This window comes from Ochotona princeps, unplaced genomic scaffold, assembly GCF_030435755.1.
Source record: "Ochotona princeps isolate mOchPri1 unplaced genomic scaffold, mOchPri1.hap1 HAP1_SCAFFOLD_161, whole genome shotgun sequence".
NCBI classification, from domain to species: Eukaryota; Metazoa; Chordata; class Mammalia; order Lagomorpha; family Ochotonidae; genus Ochotona; species Ochotona princeps.
Window position 1 is genome coordinate 214,534 of NW_026701725.1, and position 16,265 is coordinate 230,798.

A 16,265-nucleotide genomic window follows, 5' to 3' on the forward strand; every position below is an offset into this window, starting at 1 on the left:
TCTAAGTCTGAATTCTGAGTTTTGAGTTCTGAGTCCTGAATTCTGTGTTGTTCTGAGTTGTGAAATCTGAGTTCTGAGGAGGTCTGAGTGCTAAGATCTGATTTCAGAATTCTGAGTTCTGAATTAAGAGTTCTGTGTTCTGAATTCTGAGTATGAGTTTTGAGTACTGAATTCCAAGGTTTGTGTTCAGAATTCAGAATTCAGCATTCCTAGTTCTGAGTTCTGAGTTCTGAACTCTGTATTCTGGGTTCTAATTTTGATTACTGATTTCTGATCTCAGTATTCTGAGTTTTCAATTTAGAGTTCTGAGCTGTGAGTTTTATCTCTGAATCCTGAGTTCTGAATTCTGAATTCTTAGCTGAATTCTGAGTTCTGAGTTCTGAATGCCGAATACTGAGTCCTGAATTCTGAATTCTGAGTATGAGTTTTGAGCTCTGAATTCCGAATTCAGAGGTGTGAGTTCGAATTTTAATTTCTTTGTTTTGAGTTCTGAATTCTGAATTCTAGTTCTGAATTATGAGTTCATGTTCTGAATTCTGAGTTCTGTGTTCAGAATTTAATTCTGAATTGTTAGTTCTGAGTTTGAAGATCTGAATTCTGAATTGCTAGTTCTGAATTCTGAACTCTGAGCCCTAATTCTGAGTTATTAGTTCTGAGCTCTGAATTCTGAGTGTAATTCTGAAATCTGAGGTCTGAGTTTTAAGATCGGAGCTGTGAGTTCTAAGTCTGAATTCTGAGTTTTGTGTTCTGAGTTGTGAATTCTGTCTTGTGCTGAGTTGTGAAATCTGAGTTCTGAGGAGGTCTGAGTTCTAAGATCTGAATTCAGAATTCTGAGTTCTGAATTGCGAGTTCTGAGGTGTGAGTTTGAATTTGAATTTCTTTGCTTTGAGTCCTGAGTTCTGAATTCAGTGTGGAGCTGAATTATAATTTCTGATTTCAGAATTGTGAGTTCTGGGTTCTGAATTCTGATTTTTGAATATTGAGTTCTGTGTTCTGAATTCTGAGTTCTGTGTTCAGATTTGAATTCTGAATTGTTAGTTCTGAGTTTTAAGATCTGAATTCTGAATTTCTAGTTCTAAATCGTGAACTCTGAGTCATGAATTCTGAGTTACTAGTTCTGAGCTCTGATTTCCGAGTGGAATTCTAAATTCTGAGTTCTGAGTTCTGAATTCTGAGTTTTGAAATCTGAGCTGTGAGTTCTAAGTCTGAATTCTGAGTTTTCAGATCTGATTCCTGAATTCTGCGTTGTTCTGAGTTGTGAAATCTGAGTTCTGAGGAGGTCTGAGTGCTAAGATCTGAATTCAGAATTCTGAGTTCTGAATTGCGAGTTCTGAGTTCTGAATTCTGAGTATGGGTTTTGAGTTCGATATTCTATTTTCTGAGTGACTTAGAATTTCGAACTTCTGTGTTCAGAATTCAGAATTCAAAATTCAGAAATCCTAGTTATGAGTTCTGAACACTGCATTCTGAGTTCTAATATTGAATTCTCGTGTCTGAGTTCAGAATTCTGAGTGCTGAATTTGGAGTTCTGAGGTGTGAGATTTATCTCTGAATTCAGAATTCTGAGTTCTGAATTCTGAGTATGGGTTTTGAGTTCTGAATTCTAAGTTCTGAATGAGTTAGAATTTCGAAGTTCTGAGTTCAGAATTCAGAGTTCTGAATTCCTAGTTCTGAGTCCTGAATTCTTTGTTGCGCTGAGTTGTGAATTCTGAGTTCTGACGAGGTCTGAGTTCTAAGATCTGAATTCAGAAATCTGATTTCTGAATTGCAAGTTCTGAGTTCTGAATTCTGAGTATGAGTTGTGAGTTCTGAATTCTAAGTTCTGAGGTAGGAGTTCTGAATTCTGAGCTGTGAGTTCTAAGTCTGAATTCTGAGTTTTGAGTTCTGAGTCCTGAATTCTGTGTTGTTCTGAGTTGTGAAATCTGAGTTCTGAGGAGGTCTGAGTGCTAAGATCTGATTTCAGAATTCTGAGTTCTGAATTAAGAGTTCTGTGTTCTGAATTCTGAGTATGGGTTTTGAGTTCGATATTCTATTTTCTGAGTGAGTTAGAATTTCGAACTTAAGTGTTCAGAATTCAGAATTCAGAATTCAGAAATCCTAGTTATGAGTTCTGAACACTGCATTCTGAGTTCTAATATTGAATTCTCGTGTCTGAGTTCAGAATTCTGAGTGCTGAATTTGGAGTTCTGAGGTGTGAGATTTATCTCTGAATTCAGAATTCTGAGTTCTGAATTGCGAGTTCTGAGTTCTGAATTCTGAGTATGGGTTTTGAGTTCTGAATTCTAACTTCTGAATGAGTTAGAATTTCGAAGTTCTGAGTTCAGAATTCAGAATTCTGAATTCCTAGTTCTGAGTCCTGAATTCTTTGTTGTGCTGAGTTGTGAATTCTGAGTTCTGACGAGGTCTGAGTTCTAAGATCTGAATTCAGAAATCTGATTTCTGAATTGCGAGTTCTGAGTTCTGAAATCTGAGTATGAGTTTTGAGTTCTGAATTCTAAGTTCTGAGGTGTGAGTTCGAAATTCTAACTTCTATGTTCAGAATTCAGATTTCAGAATTCAGAAATGCTACTTATGAGTTCTGAACACTGCATTCTGAGTTGTAATTTTGAAATCTGATCTCTGAGCTCAGAATTCTGAGTTTTGAATTTGCAGTTCTGAGCTGTAAGTTTTATCTCTGAATTCCGAATTCTGAGTTCTGACCTCTGAATTCCAAATTCTGAGTTCTGAATTCTGAATTCTGTTGTGTGTGTTCTAGTTTAAATTTCTATGTTTTGAGGTCTGAGTTCTGAATTCAGTGTGGAGCTGAATTGTAATTTCTGATTTCAGAATTCTGAGTTCTGGGTTCTGAATTCTGAGTTCCGAATTACGTGTTCTGTGTTCTGAATTCTGAGTTCTGTGTTCAGATTTGAATTCTGAATTTTTAGTTATGAGTTTTAAGATCTGAATTCTGAATTTCTAGTTCTGAATCCTGAACTCTGAGTTATTAGTTCTGAGCTCTGATTTCTGAGTGGAATTCTAAATTCTGAGTTCGAGTTCTGAATTCTGAGCTGTGAGTTGTAAGTTTGAATTCTGACTTTTGAGTTCTGAGTTCTTAATTCTGTGTTGTTCTGAGCTGTGAAATCTGAGTTCTGAGGAGGTCTGAGTGCTAAGATCTGAATTCAGAATTCTGAGTTCTGAATTTCGAGTTCTGAGTTCTGAATTCTGAGTATGGGTTTTGAGTTCGATATTCTATTTTCTGAGTGACTTAGAATTTCGAACTTAAGTGTTCAGAATTCAGAATTCAAAATTCAGAAATCCTAGTTATGAGTTCTGAACACTGCATTCTGAGTTCTAATATTGAATTCTCGTGTCTGAGTTCAGAATTCTGAGTGCTGAATTTGGAGTTCTGAGGTGTGAGATTTATCTCTGAATTCAGAATTCTGAGTTCTGAATTGCGAGTTCTGAGTTCTGAATTCTGAGTATGGGTTTTGAGTTCTGAATTCTAAGTTCTGAATGAGTTAGAATTTCGAAGTTCTGAGTTCAGAATTCAGAATTCTGAATTCCTAGTTCTGAGTCCTGAATTCTTTGTTGTGCTGAGTTGTGAATTCTGAGTTCTGACGAAGTCTGAGTTCTAAGATCTGAATTCAGAAATCTGATTTCTGAATTGCGAGTTCTGAGTTCTGAAATCTGAGTATGAGTTTTGAGTTCTGAATTCTAAGTTCTGAGGTGTGAGTCGAAATTCTAACTTCTATGTTCAGAATTCAGAATTCAGAATTCAGAAATCCTACTTATGAGTTCTGAACACTGCTTTCTGAGTTGTAATTTTGAAATCTGATCTCTGAGCTCAGAATTCTGAGTTTTGAATTTGCAGTTCTGAGCTGTGAGTTTTATCTCTGAATTCCGAATTCTGAGTTCTGACTTCTGAATTCCAAATTCTGAGTTCTGAATTCTGAATTCTGTTGTGTGTGTTCTAGTTTAAATTTCTATGTTTTGAGGTCTGAGTTCTGAATTCAGTGTGGAGCTGAATTGTAATTTCTGATTTCAGAATTCTGAGTTCTGTGTTCTGAATTCTGAGTTCTGTGTTCAGATTTGAATTCTGAATTTTTAGTTATGAGTTTTAAGATCTGAATTCTGAATTTCTAGTTCTGAATCCTGAACTCTGAGTTATTAGTTCTGAGCTCTGATTTCTGAGTGGAATTCTAAATTCTGAGTTCGAATTCTGAATTCTGAGCTGTGAGTTGTCAGTTTGAATTCTGACTTTTGAGTTCTGAGTTCTTAATTCTGTGTTGTTCTGAGCTGTGAAATCTGAGTTCTGACGAGGTCTGAGTGCTAAGATCTGAATTCAGAAATCTGAGTTCTGAATTGCGAGTTCTGAGTTCTGAGTTCTGAGTATGGGTTTTGAGTTCTGAATTCTAAGTTGTGAGTGACTTAGAATTTCGAAGTTCTGTGTTCAGAATTTAGAATACAGAATTTCTACTTCTGAGTCCTGAATTCTTTGTTGTGTTGAGTTGTGAAATCTGAGTTGTGAGGAGGTCTGAGTTCTAAGATCTGAATTCAGAAATCTGAGTTCTGAATTGTGAGTTCTGAGTTCTGAATTCTGAGTATGAGTTTTGAGTTCTGAATTCGGAATTCAGAGGTGTGAGTTCGAATTTTAATTTCTTTATTTTGAGTTCTGTGTTCTCAATTCTGAGTTCTGTGTTCAGAATTTGAATTCTGAATTGTTAGTTCTGAGTTTTAAGATCTGAATTCTGAATTGCTAGTTCTGAATCCTGAACTCTGAGTCCTGAATTCTGAGTTATTAGTTCTGAGCTCTGAATTCCGAGTAGAATTCTAAATTCTGAGTCCTGGATTCTGAGTTCTGAGTTCTGAATTCTAAGCTGTGAGTTCTAAGTCTGAATTCTGAGTTTTGAGTTCTGAGTCCTGAATTCTGTGTTGTGCTGAGTTGTGAAATCTGAGTTCTGAGGAGGTCTGAGTTCTAAGATCCGAATTCAGAATTCTGAGTTCTGAATTGCGAGTTCTGAGTTCTGAATTCTGAGTATGAGTTTTGAGTACTGAATCCCAAGTTCTGTGTTTAGAATTCAGAATTCTGAATTCCTAGATCTGAGATCTGAGTTCTGAACTCTGAGTTCCAAGTTCTGATTTTGAATTCTGATCTCTGAGCTCAGAATTCTGAGGTTTGAATTTGGAATTCGGAGCTGTGAGTTTTATCTCTGAATTCTGAATTTTGAGTTCTGAATTCTTACCTGAATTCTGAGTTTTGAGTTATGAATTCTGAGCTGAATTTTGAATTCTGAGTATGAGCTTTGAGCTCTGAATTCCAAATTCTGATGTGTGAGTTCAAATTTTAATTTCTTTGTTTTCAGTTCTGAGTTCTGAATTCAGTATGGAGCTGAATTGTAATTTCTGATTTCAGAATTCTGAGTTCTGGGTTCTGAATTCTGAGTTCTGAATTATGAGTTCTGTGTTCTGAATTCTGAGTTCTGTGTTCAGATTTGAAATCTGAATTTTTAGTTCTGAGTTTTAAGATCTGAATTCTGAATTTCTAGTTCTAAATCCTGAACTCTGAGTCCTGAATTCTGAGCTATTAGTTCTGAGCTCTGAATTCCGAGTGGAATTCTAAATTCTGAGTTCTGAGTTCTGAATTCTGAGTATGAGTTTTGAGTTCTGAATTCGGAATTCAGAGGTGTGAGTTCGAATTTTAATTTCTTTATTTTGAGTTCTGTGTTCTCAATTCTGAGTTCTGTGTTCAGAATTTGAATTCTGAATTGTTAGTTCTGAGTTTTAAGATCTGAATTCTGAATTGCTAGTTCTGAATCCTGAACTCTGAGTCCTGAATTCTGAGTTATTAGTTCTGAGCTCTGAATTCCGTGTAGAATTCTAAATTCTGAGTCCTGGATTCTGAGTTCTGAGTTCTGAATTCTAAGCTGTGAGTTCTAAGTCTGAATTCTGAGTTTTGAGTTCTGAGTCCTGAATTCTGTGTTGTGCTGAGTTGTGAAATCTGAGTTCTGAGGAGGTCTGAGTTCTAAGATCTGAATTCAGAATTCTGAGTTCTGAATTGCGAGTTCTGAGTTCTGAATTCTGAGTATGAGTTTTGAGTACTGAATCCCAAGTTCTGTGTTTAGAATTCAGAATTCTGAATTCCTAGATCTGAGATCTGAGTTCTGAACTCTGAGTTCCAAGTTCTGATTTTGAATTCTGATCTCTGAGCTCAGAATTCTGAGGTTTGAATTTGGAATTCGGAGCTGTGAGTTTTATCTCTGAATTCTGAATTTTGAGTTCTGAATTCTTACCTGAATTCTGAGTTTTGAGTTATGAATTCTGAGCTGAATTCTGAATTCTGAGTATGAGCTTTGAGCTCTGAATTCCAAATTCTGAGGTGTGAGTTCAAATTTTAATTTCTTTGTTTTCAGTTCTGAGTTCTGAATTCAGTATGGAGCTGAATTGTAATTTCTGATTTCAGAATTCTGAGTTCTGGGTTCTGAATTCTGAGTTCTGAATTATGAGTTCTGTGTTCTGAATTCTGAGTTCTGTGTTCAGATTTGAAATCTGAATTTTTAGTTCTGAGTTTTAAGATCTGAATTCTGAATTTCTAGTTCTAAATCCTGAACTCTGAGACCTGAATTCTGAGTTATTAGTTCTGAGCTCTGAATTCCGAGTGGAATTCTAAATTCTGAGTTCTGAGTTCTGAATTCTGAGTTCTGAATTCTGAGTTGTGAGTTCTGAGTCCTGAATTCTGTGTTGTGCTGAGTTGTGAAATCTGAGTTCTGAGGAGGTCTGAGTTCTAAGATCTGAATTCAGAATTCTGAGTTCTGAATTGCGAGTTCTGAATTCTGAATTCTGAGTATGAGTTCTGAGTACTGAATCCCAAGTTCTATGTTCAGAATTCAGAATTCTGAATTTCTAGTTATGAGATCTGAGTTCTGAACTCTTCTCTCTGAGTTCTAATATTGAATTCTGATCTCTGAGCTCAGAATTCTGAGTGCTGAATTCGGAGTTCTGAACCATGAGTTTTATCTCTGAATTCTGAATTCTGAGTTCTGATTTCTGAATTCCAAATTCTGAGTTCTGAATTCTGAATTCTGAGGTGTGAGTTCGAATTTGAATTTCTTTGTTTTGACTTCTGACTTCTGAATTCAGTGTGAAGCTGAATTGTAATTTCTGATTTCAGAATTCTGAGTTCTGGGTTCTGAATTCTGATTTCTGAATTATGAGTTCTGGGTTCTGAATTCTGAGTTCTGTGTTCAGATTTGAATTCTGAATTCTGCATTGTTAGTTCTGAGTTTTAAGATCTGAATTCTGAATTGCTAGTTCTGAATTCTGAACTCTGAGTCCTGAATTCTGAGTTATTAGTTCTGAGCTCTGAATTCCGAGTGGAATTCTAAATTCTGAGTTCTGAATTCTGAGGTAGGAGTTCTGAAATCTGAGCTGTGAGTTCTAAGTCTGAATTCTGAGTTTTGAGTTCTGAGTACTGAATCCCAAGTTCTGTGTTTAGAATTCAAAATTCTGAATTCCTAATTCTGAGATCTGAGTTCTGAACGCTGCATTCTGAGTTCTAATTTTGAATTCTGATTTCTGAGCTCAGAATTCTGAGTTTTGAATTTGGAGTTCTGAGCTGTGAGTTTTATCTCTGAATCCAGAGTTCTGAATTCTAAATTCTTAGCTGAATTCTGAGTTCTGAGTTCTGAATTCTGAATTCAATTCTGAATTCTGAGTTCTGCATTCCGAATTCTGAGGTGTGAGTTTGAATTTGAATTTCTTTGTTTTGAGTTCTGAGTTCTGAATTCAGTATGGAGCTGAATTGTAATTTCTGATTTCAGAATTCTAAGTTCTGGGTTCTGAATTGTGAGCCTGAATTATGAGTTCATGCTCTGAATTCTGAGTTCGGTGTTCAGAATTTGAATTCAGAATTGTTAGTTCTGAGTTTTAAGAACTGAATTCTGATTTGCTAGTTCTGAATCCTGAGTTCTGAGTCCTGAATTCTGAGTTATTATTTCTGTGCTCTGAATTCCGAGTAGAATTCTGAATTCTGAGCTGTGAGTTCTAAGTCTGAATTCTGAGTTTTGAGTTCTGAGTCCTGAATACTTTGTTGTGCTGAATTGTGAAATCTGAGTTCTGAGGAGGTCTGAGTTCTAAGATCTGAATTCAGAATTCTGAGTTCTGAATTGCGAGTTCTGAGTTCTGAATTTTGAGTATGAGTTCTGAGTACTGAATCCCAAGTTCTATGTTCAGAATTCAGAATTCAGCATTTGTAGTTCTGAGTTCTGAGTTCTGAACTCTGTATTCTGGGTTCTAATTTTGATTACTGATTTCTGAGCTCAGTATTCTGAGTTTTCAATTTAGAGTTCTGAGCTGTGAGTTTTATCTCTGAATCCTGAATTCTGAATTCTGAATTCTTAGCTGAATTCTGAGTTCTGAGTTCTGAGTTATGAATTCTGAGCTGAATTTTGAATTCTGAGTATGAGTTTTGAGCTCTGAATTCCAAATTCAGAGGTGTGAGTTCAAATTTTAATTTCTTTTTTTTGAGTTCTGAATTCTGAATTCTGAGTTCTGAATTATGAGTTCATGTTCTGAATTCTGAGTTCTGTGTTCAGAATTTAATTCTGAATTGTTAGTTCTGAGTTTGAAGATCTGAATTCTGAATTGCTAGTTCTGAATTCTGAACTCTGAGCCCTAATTCTGAGTTATTAGTTCTGAGCTCTGAATTCCGAGTGTAATTCTGAAATCTGAGGTCTGAGTTTTAAGATCGGAGCTGTGAGTTCTAGGTCTGAATTCTGAGTTTTGTGTTCTGAGTTGTGAATTCTGTCTTGTGCTGAGTTGTGAAATCTGAGTTCTGAGGAGGTCTGAGTTCTAAGATCTGAATTCAGAATTCTGAGTTCTGAATTACGAGTTCTGAGGTGTGAGTTCGAATTTGAATTTCTTTGCTTTGAGTCCTGAGTTCTGAATTCAGTGTGGAGCTGAATTATAATTTCTGATTTCAGAATTCTGAGTTCTGGGTTCTGAATTCTGATTTTTGAATATTGAGTTCTGTGTTCTGAATTCTCAGTTCTGTGTTCAGATTTGAATTCTGAATTGTTAGTTCTGAGTTTTAAGATCTGAATTCTGAATTTCTAGTTCTAAATCGTGAGCTCTGAGTCATGAATTCTGAGTTACTAGTTCTTAGCTCTGATTTCCGAGTGGAATTCTAAATTCTGAGTTCTGAGTTCTGAATTCTGAGTTCTGAAATCTGAGCTGTGAGTTCTAAGTCTGAATTCTGAGTTTTCAGATCTGATTACTGAATTCTGCGTTGTTCTGAGTTGTGAAATCTGAGTTCTGAGGAGGTCTGAGTGCTAAGATCTGAATTCAGAATTCTGAGTTCTGAATTGCGAGTTCTGAGTTCTGAATTCTGAGTATGGGTTTTGAGTTCGATATTCTATTTTCTGAGTGAGTTAGAATTTCGAACTTAAGTGTTCAGAATTCAGAATTCAGAATTCAGAAATCCTAGTTATGAGTTCTGAACACTGCATTCTGAGTTCTAATATTGAATTCTCGTGTCTGAGTTCAGAATTCTGAGTGCTGAATTTGGAGTTCTGAGGTGTGAGATTTATCTCTGAATTCAGAATTCTGAGTTCTGAATTGCGAGTTCTGAGTTCTGAATTCTGAGTATGGGTTTTGAGTTCTGAATTCTAACTTCTGAATGAGTTAGAATTTCGAAGTTCTGAGTTCAGAATTCAGAATTCTGAATTCCTAGTTCTGAGTCCTGAATTCTTTGTTGTGCTGAGTTGTGAATTCTGAGTTCTGACGAAGTCTGAGTTCTAAGATCTGAATTCAGAAATCTGATTTCTGAATTACGAGTTCTGAGTTCTGATATCTGAGTATGAGTTTTGAGTTCTGAATTCTAAGTTCTGAGGTGTGAGTTCGAAATTCTAACTTCTATGTTCAGAATTCAGAATTCAGAATTCAGAAATCCTACTTATGAGTTCTGAACACTGCATTCTGAGTTGTAATTTTGAAATCTGATCTCTGAGCTCAGAATTCTGAGTTTTGAATTTGCAGTTCTGAGCTGTTTTATCTCTGAATTCCGAATTCTGAGTTCTGACTTCTGAATTCCAAATTCTGAGTTCTGAATTCTGAATTCTGTTGTGTGTGTTCTAGTTTTAATTTCTATGTTTTGAGGCCTGAGTTCTGAATTCAGTGTGGAGCAGAATTGTAATTTCTGATTTCAGAATTCTGAGTTCTGTGTTCTGAATTCTGAGTTCTGTGTTCAGATTTGAATTCTGAAATTTTAGTTATGAGTTTTAAGATCTGAATTCTGAATTTCTAGTTCTGAATCCTGAACTCTGAGTTATTAGTTCTGAGCTCTGATTTCTGAGTGGAATTCTAAATTCTGAGTTCGAGTTCTGAATTCTGAGCTGTGAGTTGTAAGTTTGAATTCTGACTTTTGAGTTCTGTGTTCTTAATTCTGTGCTGTTCTGAGCTGTGAAATCTGAGTTCTGACGAGTTCTGAGTGCTAAGATCTGAATTCAGAATTCTGAGTTCTGAATTGCGAGTTCTGAGTTCTGAATTCTGAGTATGGGTTTTCAGTTCTGAATTCTAAGTTGTGAGTGACTTAGAATTACGAAGTTCTGTGTTCAGAATTTAGAATACAGAATTTCTACTTCTGAGTCCTGAATTCTTTGTTGTGTTGAGTTGTGAAATCTGAGTTGTGAGGAGGTCTGAGTTCTAAGATCTGAATTCAGAAATCTGAGTTCTGAATTGCGAGTTCTGAGTTCTGAATTCTGAGTATGAGTTTTGAGTTCTGAATTCGGAATTCAGAGGTGTGAGTTCAAATTTTAATTTCATTATTTTGAGTTCTGTGTTCTCAATTCTGAGTTCTGTGTTCAGAATTTGAATTCTAAATTGTTAGTTCTGAGTTTTAAGATCTGAATTCTGAATTGCTAGTTCTGAATCCTGAACTCTGAGTCCTGAATTCTGAGTTATTAGTTCTGAGCTCTGAATTCCGAGTAGAATTCTAAATTCTGAGTCCTGGATTCTGAGTTCTGAGTTCTGAATTCTGAGCTGTGAGTTCTAAGTCTGATATCTGAGTTTTGAGTTCTGAATCCTGAATTCTGTGTTGTGCTGAGTTGTGAAATCTGAGTTCTGAGGAGGTCTGAGTTCTAAGTTCTGAATTCAGAATTCTGAGTTCTGAATTATGAGTTCTGAGGTGTGAGTTCGAATTTGAATTTCTTTGCTTTGAGTCCTGACTTCTGAATTCAGTGTGGAGCTGAATTATAATTTCTGATGTCAGAATTCTGAGTTCTGGGTTCTGAATTCTGATTTTTGAATATTGAGTTCTGTGTTCTGAATTCTGAGTTCTGTGTTCAGATTTGAATTCTGAATTGTTAGTTCTGAGTTTTAAGATCTGAATTCTGAATTTCTAGTTCTAAATCGTGAACTGTGAGTCATGAATTCTGAGTTACTAGTTCTGAGCTCTGATTTCCGAGTGGAATTCTAAATTCTGAGTTCTGAGCTCTGAATTCTGAGTTCTGAAATCTGAGCTGTGAGTTCTAAGTCTGAATTCTGAGTTTTCAGATCTGATTCCTGAATTCTGCGTTGTTCTGAGTTGTGAATTCTGAGTTCTGAGGAGGTCTGAGTGCTAAGATCTGAATTCAGAATTCTGAGTTCTGAATTGCGAGTTCTGAGTTCTGAATTCTGAGTATGGGTTTTGAGTTCGATATTCTATTTTCTGAGTGAGTTAGAATTTCGAACTTAAGTGTTCTGAATTCAGAATTCAGAATTCATAAATCCTAGTTATGAGTTCTGAACACTGCATTCTGAGTTCTAATATTGAATTCTCGTGTCTGAGTTCAGAATTCTGAGTGCTGAATTTGGAGTTCTGAGGTGTGAGATTTAACTCTGAATTCAGAATTCTGAGTTCTGAATTGCGAGTTCTGAGTTCTGAATTCTGAGTATGGGTTTTGAGTTCTGAATTCTAAGTTCTGAATGAGTTAGAATTTCGAAGTTCTGAGTTCAGAATTCAGAATTCTGAATTCCTAGTTCTGAGTCCTGAATTCTTTGTTGTGCTGAGTTGTGAATTCTGAGTTCTGACGAAGTCTGAGTTCTAAGATCTGAATTCAGAAATCTGATTTCTGAATTGCGAGTTCTGAGTTCTGAAATCTGAGTATGAGTTTTGAGTTCTGAATTCTAAGTTCTGAGGTGTGAGTTCGAAATTCTAACTTCTATGTTCAGAATTCAGAATTCAGAATTCAGAAATCCTACTTATGAGTTCTGAACATTGCATTCTGAGTTGTAATTTTGAATTCTGATCTCTGAGCTCAGAATTCTGAGTTTTGAATTTGCAGTTCTGAGCTGTGAGTTTTATCTTTGAATTCTGAATTCTGAGTTCTGACTTCTGAATTCCAAATTCTGAGTTCCGAATTCTGAATTCTGTTGTGTGCGTTCTAGTTTTAATTTCTATGTTTTGAGGCCTGAGTTCTGAATTCAGTGTGGAGCAGAATTGTAATTTCTGATTTCAGAATTCTGAGTTCTGGGTTCTGAATTCTGAGTTCCGAATTACATGTTCTGTGTTCTGAATTCTGAGTTCTGTGTTCAGATTTGAATTCTGAATTTTTAGTTATGAGTTTTAAGATCTGAATTCTGAATTTCTAGTTCTGAATCCTGAACTCTGAGTTATTAGTTCTGAGCTCTGATTTCTGAGTGGAATTCTAAATTCTGAGTTCGAATTCTGAATTCTGAGCTGTGAGTTGTCAGTTTGAATTCTGACTTTTGAGTTCTGAGTTCTTAATTCTGTGTTGTTCTGAGCTGTGAAATCTGAGTTCTGACGAGGTCTGAGTGCTAAGATCTGAATTCAGAATTCTGAGTTCTGAATTTCGAGTTCTGAGTTCTGAATTCTGAGTATGGGTTTTGAGTTCTGAATTCTAAGTTGTGAGTGACTTAGAATTTCGAAGTTCTGTGTTCAGAATTTAGAATACAGAATTTCTACTTCTGAGTCCTGAATTCTTTGTTGTGTTGAGTTGTGAAATCTGAGTTGTGAGGAGGTCTGAGTTCTAAGATCTGAATTCAGAAATCTGAGTTCTGAATTGTGAGTTCTGAGTTCTGAATTCTGAGTATGAGTTTTGAGTTCTGAATTCGGAATTCAGAGGTGTGAGTTCGAATTTTAATTTCTTTATTTTGAGTTCTGTGTTCTCAATTCTGAGTTCTGTGTTCAGAATTTGAATTCTGAATTGTTAGTTTTGAGTTTTAAGATCTGAATTCTGAATTGCTAGTTCTGAATCCTGAACTCTGAGTCCTGAATTCTGAGTTATTAGTTCTGAGCTCTGAATTCCGAGTAGAATTCTAAATTCTGAGTCCTGGATTCTGAGTTCTGAGTTCTGAATTCTAAGCTGTGAGTTCTAAGTCTGAATTCTGAGTTTTGAGTTCTGAGTCCTGAATTCTGTGTTGTGCTGAGTTGTGAAATCTGAGTTCTGAGGAGGTCTGAGTTCTAAGATCTGAATTCAGAATTCTGAGTTCTGAATTGCGAGTTCTGAGTTCTGAATTCTGAGTATGAGTTTTGAGTACTGAATCCCAAGTTCTGTGTTTAGAATTCAGAATTCTGAATTCCTAGATCTGAGATCTGAGTTCTGAACTCTGAGTTCCAAGTTCTGATTTTGAATTCTGATCTCTGAGCTCAGAATTCTGAGGTTTGAATTTGGAATTCGGAGCTGTGAGTTTTATCTCTGAATTCTGAATTTTGAGTTCTGAATTCTTACCTGAATTCTGAGTTTTGAGTTATGAATTCTGAGCTGAATTCTGAATTCTGAGTATGAGCTTTGAGCTCTGAATTCCAAATTCTGAGGTGTGAGTTCAAATTTTAATTTCTTTGTTTTCAGTTCTGAGTTCTGAATTCAGTATGGAGCTGAATTGTAATTTCTGATTTCAGAATTCTGAGTTCTGGGTTCTGAATTCTGAGTTCTGAATTATGAGTTCTGTGTTCTGAATTCTGAGTTCTGTGTTCAGATTTGAAATCTGAATTTTTAGTTCTGAGTTTTAAGATCTGAATTCTGAATTTCTAGTTCTAAATCCTGAACTCTGAGTCCTGAATTCTGAGTTATTAGTTCTGAGCTCTGAATTCCGAGTGGAATTCTAAATTCTGAGTTCTGAGTTCTGAATTCTGAGTTCTGAATTCTGAGTTGTGAGTTCTGAGTCCTGAATTCTGTGTTGTGCTGAGTTGTGAAATCTGAGTTCTGAGGAGGTCTGAGTTCTAAGATCTGAATTCAGAATTCTGAGTTCTGCATTGCGAGTTCTGAATTCTGAATTCTGAGTATGAGTTCTGAGTACTGAATCCCAAGTTCTATGTTCAGAATTCAGAATTCTGAATTTCTAGTTATGAGATCTGAGTTCTGAACTCTTCATTCTGAGTTCTAATATTGAATTCTGATCTCTGAGCTCAGAATTCTGAGTGCTGAATTCGGAGTTCTGAACCATGAGTTTTATCTCTGAATTCTGAATTCTGAGTTCTGATTTCTGAATTCCAAATTCTGAGTTCTGAATTCCGAATTCTGAGGTGTGAGTTCGAATTTGAATTTCTTTGTTTTGACTTCTGACTTCTGAATTCAGTGTGAAGCTGAATTGTAATTTCTGATTTCAGAATTCTGAGTTCTGGGTTCTGAATTCTGATTTCTGAATTATGAGTTCTGGGTTCTGAATTCTGAGTTCTGTGTTCAGATTTGAATTCTGAATTCTGCATTGTTAGTTCTGAGTTTTAAGATCTGAATTCTGAATTGCTAGTTCTGAATTCTGAACTCTGAGTCCTGAATTCTGAGTTATTAGTTCTGAGCTCTGAATTCCGAGTGGAATTCTAAATTCTGAGTTCTGAATTCTGAGGTAGGAGTTCTGAAATCTGAGCTGTGAGTTCTAAGTCTGAATTCTGAGTTTTGAGTTCTGAGTACTGAATCCCAAGTTCTGTGTTTAGAATTCAAAATTCTGAATTCCTAATTCTGAGATCTGAGTTCTGAACGCTGCATTCTGAGTTCTAATTTTGAATTCTGATTTCTGAGCTCAGAATTCTGAGTTTTGAATTTGGAGTTCTGAGCTGTGAGTTTTATCTCTGAATCCAGAGTTCTGAATTCTAAATTCTTAGCTGAATTCTGAGTTCTGAGTTCTGAATTCTGAATTCAATTCTGAATTCTGAGTTCTGCATTCCGAATTCTGAGGTGTGAGTTTGAATTTGAATTTCTTTGTTTTGAGTTCTGAGTTCTGAATTCAGTATGGAGCTGAATTGTAATTTCTGATTTCAGAATTCTGAGTTCTGGGTTCTGAATTGTGAGCCTGAATTATGAGTTCATGCTCTGAATTCTGAGTTCTGTGTTCAGAATTTGAATTCAGAATTGTTAGTTCTGAGTTTTAAGAACTGAATTCTGATTTGCTAGTTCTGAATCCTGAGTTCTGAGTCCTGAATTCTGAGTTATTATTTCTGTGCTCTGAATTCCGAGTAGAATTCTGAATTCTGAGCTGTGAGTTCTAAGTCTGAATTCTGAGTTTTGAGTTCTGAGTCCTGAATTCTTTGTTGTGCTGAATTGTGAAATCTGAGTTCTGAGGAGGTCTGAGTTCTAAGATCTGAATTCAGAATTCTGAGTTCTGAATTGCGAGTTCTGAGTTCTGAATTTTGAGTATGAGTTCTGAGTACTGAATCCCAAGTTCTATGTTCAGAATTCAGAATTCAGCATTTGTAGTTCTGAGTTCTGAGTTCTGAACTCTGTATTCTGGGTTCTAATTTTGATTACTGATTTCTGAGCTCAGTATTCTGAGTTTTCAAGTTAGAGTTCTGAGCTGTGAGTTTTATCTCTGAATCCTGAATTCTGAATTCTGAATTCTTAGCTGAATTCTGAGTTCTGAGTTCTGAGTTATGAATTCTGAGCTGAATTTTGAATTCTGAGTATGAGTTTTGAGCTCTGAATTCCAAATTCAGAGGTGTGAGTTCAAATTTTAATTTCTTTGTTTTGAGTTCTGAATTCTGAATTCTGAGTTCTGAATTATGAGTTCATGTTCTGAATTCTGAGTTCTGTGTTCAGAATTTAATTCTGAATTGTTAGTTCTGAGTTTGAAGATCTGAATTCTGAATTGCTAGTTCTGAATTCTGAACTCTGAGCCCTAATTCTGAGTTATTAGTTCTGAGCTCTGAATTCCGAGTGTAATTCTGAAATCTGAGGTCTGAGTTTTAAGATCGGAGCTGTGAGTTCTAGGTCTGAATTCTGAGTTTTGTGTTCTGAGTTGTGAATTCTGTCTTGTGCTGAGTTGTGAAATCTGAGTTCTGAGGAGGTCTGAGTTCTAAG